The sequence below is a fragment of the Rosa rugosa genome, chromosome 1 (genome assembly GCF_958449725.1).
Source record: "Rosa rugosa chromosome 1, drRosRugo1.1, whole genome shotgun sequence".
In the NCBI taxonomy this organism is placed as follows: Eukaryota; Viridiplantae; Streptophyta; class Magnoliopsida; order Rosales; family Rosaceae; genus Rosa; species Rosa rugosa.
The window spans coordinates 36396203-36403978 of NC_084820.1; positions in this window are offsets into that span (position 1 = coordinate 36396203).

Here is a 7776-nt window from a genome sequence, read left to right on the forward strand (position 1 = left end):
TTGTACTTTGCAGTTTGTTGTTGTTGTTTCATTCCTGTTCTATTTTCAGTCATGCTTGATCCAACTAGTTAAGATAAAGATTGCTTATTGAGCACCTAAGCTCATCAACGTTTTATTCTTATTATTCTCTCAGACTTTGAGGAAGAGGACGTAGCGGGTGACAGAGAGTACCGGCATAGAGAGGCCAGTCGGCCAAAGGGATTAGAATAATACCTTTGCTGAGTGTTGGCTCCTTTTAAGGGTGCGTGAAATAACCATTCTTTTTTTGTTTCCAACTTGCGGAGTGGATAGCGTTTTTAGAATATTTCTTCCGTATGGAGTTTTGTAACTATATTTTTATTCCAAAGATTGATTAACCTGATATTTTTGTCGTCGTTTTCAATTTAAAAGAGTTGATTTATTTATGAGATAATGTGCGAATAATCATTTAGGCTTGGACAGTTGCCTTTATCCTTCATTTATTACGTGGCAAGCCTCCTTCATTTGGGGCGTGACCATGCGGGACCCCAGTGTAAATTATTCTTGTTGCTGGGCGGGTTCGGGTTAGTCCCTATTTATTCAAAAAGCATAAAAAATTAGGGACATCAAATCACAGATACTGTTAAAGTAAAATGACAATTGGAATTGGTCTACTCATTTCATTTCATAGTCCCTTTATATAGGGATAGAATTACAACGGAAATATTGATTACATTAATGATACTAAATGCTGATTGATCCGTAATTGTGCTGATTGATGGTAATCACTGATTCCTTGATTCACTCTTCGTCAGTTGCTTTGATGAAGGCACACAATATGTTTTTCCTTTAACACTCCCCCTTGTGCCAAGTCAAAGCGAAATGGTGCATGAGTTGTTGCCTCACAAAAAATACGCCTTGGTCGAAGGAAAAGAGCACAACTCACCTTTTACATTTGAGGATGACATGTGTGTGTTAGCCTCCCCCTGACGTCTACACCTCCCCCTGATACTTACATTAATCAAGGGAGCTTGGAAAGTCTTCGCATTCCTATGCTTTTCACATGTTTCTCAAATATGGCCTTAGGCAATGATTTGGTGAACAAATCTGCCACATTCTCCTCAGATCTTACTTGATTCACTTGAATCTTGAGGAGGGCCTGTTGTTGCTGATTGTAGAAAACTTTAGTGATATGTGTTTTGTATTATCACCCTTGATATGCCCTAGCTTCATCTGTTCGATGCAAGCTGCATTATCTTTATTAATGCAAGTCGGCTCTTCAGTGGTAGAACTCAAACCACTAGTCCCTCGAATATGTGTGATGATAGCTCTTAACCGTACACACTCACGAACCGCCTTATGTAGAGTAATGATCTCTGAGTGGTTCGAGGAGGTAGCTACATGGGTTTTCTTGGTTGATCTCCAAGATATCGTCGTGTTCCCATTGGTAAATACATAACTAGTTTGGGAACGACCTTTATGTGGGTCAGAGAGATACCCAGTATCAGCAAAACCAACCAAAACGTCATTTGGCGTTTCGGTGTAGGGAGTGGCGCTTTCGCCATCAACATTTCCTTTAGGGATTGCAGTTCCATCTGCGGTCCCTCTTGTCTCTCTGTAGGGAAAGAACAGTCTCAAGTCAATGGTTCCTTTTAGGTATCGAAGATGTTCTTGATACCATTCCAGTGACGCTGCGTTGGCGCTGAGCTAAATCTAGCTAACAAGTTCACTGAGAATGTAATGTCTGGTCGAGTATATTGGGCTAAGTACAATAATGCGCCTATTGCACTTAGATAGGGAATTTCAGCTCCCAACACCTCTTCGTCATCTTCCTTTGGACGAAATGGATCTTTCCTTGCATCCAAGCTTCGACCGATCATGGGAGTGCTAGCAGGATGCGCTTTGTCCATGTTATATCACCTGACTTTTGGACATACGCAGACTGGTGGATTAGTATTCCACAAACTCGGTGTTCTAGTTCAAGGCCTAGATAGAATCGAGTTTTCCCAAGATCCTTCATCTCAGATTCGGATTTCAAGTAGCTCGCGGTTTCTCTTATTTCATCAAGAGTACATATTATGTTCATATCATCGACATATACAGCTACAATTGCAAATCCGGAACTTGTTTTCTTTATGAATACGCAGGGGCATACTTCATCGTTCTTATATCCCTTCCCAATCAAGTAGTCACTCAGACGGGTATACCACATCCGCCCGGATTGTTTCATTCCGTAAAGTGAGCGTTTCAACATAATTGCAAATGCACTCCGTGGTTTAGAGTCACTTGACTTGGGTAATGTAAGGCCATCAGGCACTTTCATATATATCTCTGAATCTAGATCCCCATAGAGATATGTAGTAACCACATCCATGAGCTGCATTTCCAGTCCTTAGGAAATTACTAAGCTAACTAAGTAGCGGAATGTTATCACATCCATTACGGGAGAGTATGTCTCCTCGTAGTCCATTCCAGGGCGTTGTGAGAAACCTTGCGCCACAAGGCGAGCCTTGTACCTCAAGACTTCATTCTTCTCATTACGCTTTCTGACAAAGACTCATTTATGTCCTACAGGCTTTACACTTGGTGGGGTTAGCACTACCGGACCAAATACCTGTCTCTTTGTCAGAGAATCTAATTCTGCCTGGATTGCATTTTTCCATTTAGGCCAATCTGCTCTTTGTTGACATTTTGCAACAGAGCGTGGTTCGATATCATTGTGCTCTATGATTCCTTGAGCGACAGTATATATCATCAATGTGTATGGAAGATCTTTCTATCAACTCATACGCACTCTCATAATCCTTTGAGATTTCTTTGTTCTCTGGAATCATTTTAAACATCGGAGCGTCCTCCAGTATTGATTCATGGACATAACTATAATCAGAGATAATCTCATGAGAGGGATTCTGTACATTGATGATTGGTTTGTGCCTTACTCACCCTCTTCTTCCTTGGGTGAGTGTCAATCGAACCAAGTGGCCTCCCCCTCTTCCTTGGGGAGCCACGGCCTCAACCACACCTCCACTAAGTGCGGTTGCAGTGCCTCTATCTGCGGCACCGTGCCCCTTGTTGGGGACTTCTAACCTTGCAGGCACATTTGCAGCTGGTATATGTGATCTCGTCACTTTTGCGATATCAGTAAACGCATCAGGCATCGAATCTGCTACGTTCTGAAGATCGATTATTCTTTTCACTTCACTTTCACTTTGTGAAGTGCGGGGATCAAAATGAGACAGAGTGGGGACAAACCACGACAATTCCTGTCGTTCCCTTGGAAAATCCTTTTTCCTATCTCCCCCTAACGACGGGAAGACTGTCTCATCAAAGTGACAATCCGCAAATCTAGCGGTAAAGAGATCGCCTATCAAGGGTTCCCAAATAGCGGATAATTGTTGGGGATTCGTATCCAACATAAATACTTAATCGTCTCTGATGACCCATTTTGGTGCGCTGTGGGGGCGCAATAGGCACATATACTGCTCAACCAAATATGCGTAAGTGTGAAATGTCAGGCTCATATCCAGTTACCAACTGGTACACAGAAAATGGTTGGCTAGCAGTGGGTCTGAAACGAATAAGTAAAACTGCGTGCAATATTGCATAACCCCATGCAGATATAGGCAGGTTGGTGCGCATAACCAATGAATGCCCTTGCCACCATCTGTAGCCTTTTGATGGTGGCTTCTGCGAGACCATTTTGTGTATGCACATGGGGTACAGGATGCTCTATATCGATCCCAATAGACATGCAATATTCATCAAATGCTTTTGATGTAAACTCTCCAGCGTTATCAAGCCTTATAGGGTGATTAGGGTGGTGAGCCCTTAAACGTATAGTCTGTGCTAGGAGTTTTGCAGCATTTCTTGTGGACACGAAAACGACATGTGACCAGCGTGTCGAGGCATCCACCAGAACCATAAAGTACTTGAATGGTCCGCATTCTGGATGGATAGGTCCACATATATGTCCTTGTATCCTTTGTAAGAATGGAATGTTTTGTTTTGTATCTTTAGCATAGGAAGGTCTCGATCCTGTTTTTGCTAAAGAGCAGGCTTTACAAAATGAGTGATGTGCCTTTGAGATAGTCAATGAGGCATAATGGGAGGGAGGTAGTGCTTCTGGTACTTCAGAAAGCAATGACTGCATTTGAGCAATACTAGAACCGACACCTTGCAGTGTGACAGATTTTTGTCCCATTTTATGTTTCACTCGAAAGAAGGGATGTCCATATGAGTTCTTTAAAATACGGATCATCATGTCACGACTGGGGTGCCCTAGGCGGTCATGCCAAAGCCTGTATGAGTCAGTGTCCCACATTTCATTGTTGGTGACAGCATAGGATTCAATGATCCAAATCGTAGTGAGGTACAGTCCACTAGATTGACTCATAAGTTTCTCTAAAATGCGTTTCCTTCCACATTCATTAGAGGTAATATAAAAGTATTCAGTTCCATTCTCACAGTTTGTTTTTACATGATAATCGTTGGCATGAATATCTTTGATACTTAACAAGGTTCGATTAGCTCTTGGTGCATACAGAGCGTATCTCATATTCTTTAGAGTATTTGTATTTATGTAGAATGATAATTTTTTCATCCAAATAATTTTTTGTTTTTCTAGATGTATTGCTTTACATCTTTATAGTGCAATTTTGAACCATGTAAATATGTGTAGTAAATAAATTTGAATAAATTCAGTGCTTCAGAATAAAATTCAAAATTTATTAATAAGCCAACGATAATCAAATCAAGGTCTTTGTTCATAAAGCTAATTCATCAAACCATTATTGAAATAAACTTTAAGACCAAGTAATAGTCTAATTAAAAATGAGGCATTATGCCTTCATATCTGTCTTTGGAAAATAAATAGATAAAGCAGGTCAATCAAAATCTAGTGCATCCATTGACTGAGCAAGTTCCTTGTTGCCATTGAGGTCTGCAATTGTGGGGTTGACATCTGGGTCATGGCCTCCTTCTTCCATATAGTGAGTTTCTTGTTCTTTAGACTCCCTATATCTCTTGTAAGTGGCTGCAACTATGTTGCTTGCTTGGCAGTTCTTGTACCAATGCCCAATGATTCCACACCTATAGCATGGTTCATTGCCAACTCTATCCTGTTTGACTGAAGGGTTCTTAGGTGCCTTTTGCACCTTGTTTCCATCACCTCCACGTCCCTTTCCACGTGGTGCATTATTGCCACGTGGGTAGGGATCAGCACGTTCAAACCCCTTTGCATTGGAGTTCTTTCCACCTTTTATTTTTCCATAATTAGCCTCGGGAATTTTCTTTGTCCCAGTGGGCCTAGCATTGTTGTTCAAGAGATCCTCATTTTGCCTCTCAGCCACTTGCAGTAGGCTGATCAGCTTATTGAAGGTTGTGATTCTTTTGTTGTCATACTCCAGCCTATACTGGTCCGCTAGTATAAGCGCTGAAGTAGGAAAGGTGGAAAGAGTCTTGTAGATCATATCATCTTCTGTGATTTCCCTTCCACAGAAATTGAGACGTGCCTGTAGGCGCAACATGTCCTTGTTGAAGTCATTGACCCTTTTATAGTCAAGCAAGCGGATTCCATTCCACTGAACAACCAGTTCTGGGAGCAAAGTGTCATGAATGTTCCCAAAACGTCCCTTAAGGGCATCCCACAGTTCTTTGGGTGTCTTCAACTGAAGGTACTCCCAGCGTAGGCTAGGATCAATATGTCGCCTAAGAAACATTAAGGCATCTGCTTTCACCTTGTTAGATAGTTCATCATCTTTGGGGTCGGTAATGGTGGCAGTGTAGTCTTTTGCCACAAAGGCAGTTTCCATATCGGAAACCCAACGATGGTACTCAAGTCCTTCTGAGTCCAAGATGTCAAACTCAGGTCGAGTTGGATCAGCCATCTACATAAAACAAGAGAGAAGATATAAATTACGCAGTCATAAAGACATCCACGTAAATTATTTTCCAAACATGTGAATTAGATTTCAAGACCAAGATTCGTAATGGTCACATTTTTTTTTCGATGCTATGTGAAAATACTTTATCACAATAAGTGTGTGTGTATAATGCGCATGAATTTTCATTATCATGGCAAAACGCAATTTTTGTATATTGCATTCTAAAAATAGCCATAGCATAATCATAGCAAATAAAGACATGCATAGGAAAATTATATAAGCGTAAATAAAATAAAACATGCTAAAAATTGCATAAATCACAAAATATATATGGCATGCTAAAAAAAATATAAGCAATAACATAATGAAAATGCAGGTGTGCGCATAATTATAAAGCGTAAATGAAATTCACAGAACATGCTTGAAATTTTACTAAACAGTAAAAATATATAAATCATGCTTAAAGATAATCATATAAAACATAAATGACAAAGCATGCTTAAAATGATTAATATAATCTAACTAAACATGCTCGAAAAATTTATAATAAAAGCATAAACAATAAAATATATAGCATGCTCAAGAAAATAAATAATGAGAATCTACCATAGTATGAAATTAAATAAATTAAAGAGAACATACTTGGTTTCGAAAAAATAAAACAATCCTAGCGCACGCGCGTGTTGATGCAGGCGTGCGTAGCGATGTTTTTGGGCTTATGAAACTAGGCCGCTTCCTCTCCCTTTTCAGCAGTGGGCTTTGATTTTTTTTTTTTCGGGGCTTGGTCTTTTCTTTGGGCCTTCTCTTTTTTCTTTTCTTTTCTTTTTCTGTTTTTTTATTTTTTTTCGTTTCTGGGCCTGCAGGGCCTGCTTTTTTTTTTTATTTTTTTTTATTTGGGCCGGGTGTATACTTTGGCCTTTCTCTTTTTTTTCGGGCTGGGATTCCCTTTTTTTTCTTTCGACCGGACCTTTTCTTTGGGCCGGGTCAGTCCTCTTTTCTAGGCCGGGTCAACCCGCCCTTTTTTCTCTTTTTTTTTTTTTTTTTTTTTTTTTTTTCTTCCTCTCTTTTTCTCTCTTCCTCTTCCGCCTCCTCTTCTTTCTTCTGGTTTTCTGGTGTGGAGGCAGCGATGCGCTGGGCAAGAGGCCGGTGAAGGCTGGCGGCGGGGCTCGACCCCGGTCTGTTGCAAGGGCGCGGGGCGCGGGGGCTGGGTTGCAACGTCGGTGCAGGTGGATTAGGCTGCTGCTGCAAGGGTGCTGGGTTGCTGCTGCAGGCGGTTGAGCAGACGCTGATGGGGAGGGCTGCGCAGCTGCGCGGTGGGTGGGGCTCCGGTGTGGGCTGTGATGGCGCGGTGGAGGATCAAGGTGGGGGCGCCGAGACGCAGGTCGGCAGGGATGCGAGGCTGGCCGCGCCGCTGCTGGGATCTCACACACGGGCCCGTCGTTGCAGGTGGCTTGGGCTACGCAGGCGGGTTGTGAGGTCGGGTTGCAGATCGGGGCGGCGCTGGAGGCCCGTGTACTGGGCTAGGCACTGTGGTGCTTGGCCTGAGAGACAGAGATGAGGCCGGTCTAGGGAATTTTTTTTTTTTTTTAGTTGGTGGCGGCAGGAAAAAGGAAGAAAAAGATTTTTTTTTCTTCTAGGGTTTTGGTTTTTTTCGATAGAAAGAAAACTAGAAAATTAAGATTTTTTTCTATTGGCTATTTGCTCTGAGCGTGCTGATAACGTGTTAAAGTAAAATAACAATTGGAATTGGTCTACTCATTTCATTTCATAGTCCCTTTATATAGGGATAGAATTACAACGGAAATATTGATTACATTAATGATACTAAATGCTGATTGATCCGTAATTGTGCTGATTGATGGTAATCACTGATTCCTTGATTCACTCTTCGTCAGTTGCTTTGATGAAGGCACACAATATGTTTTTCCTTTAACAG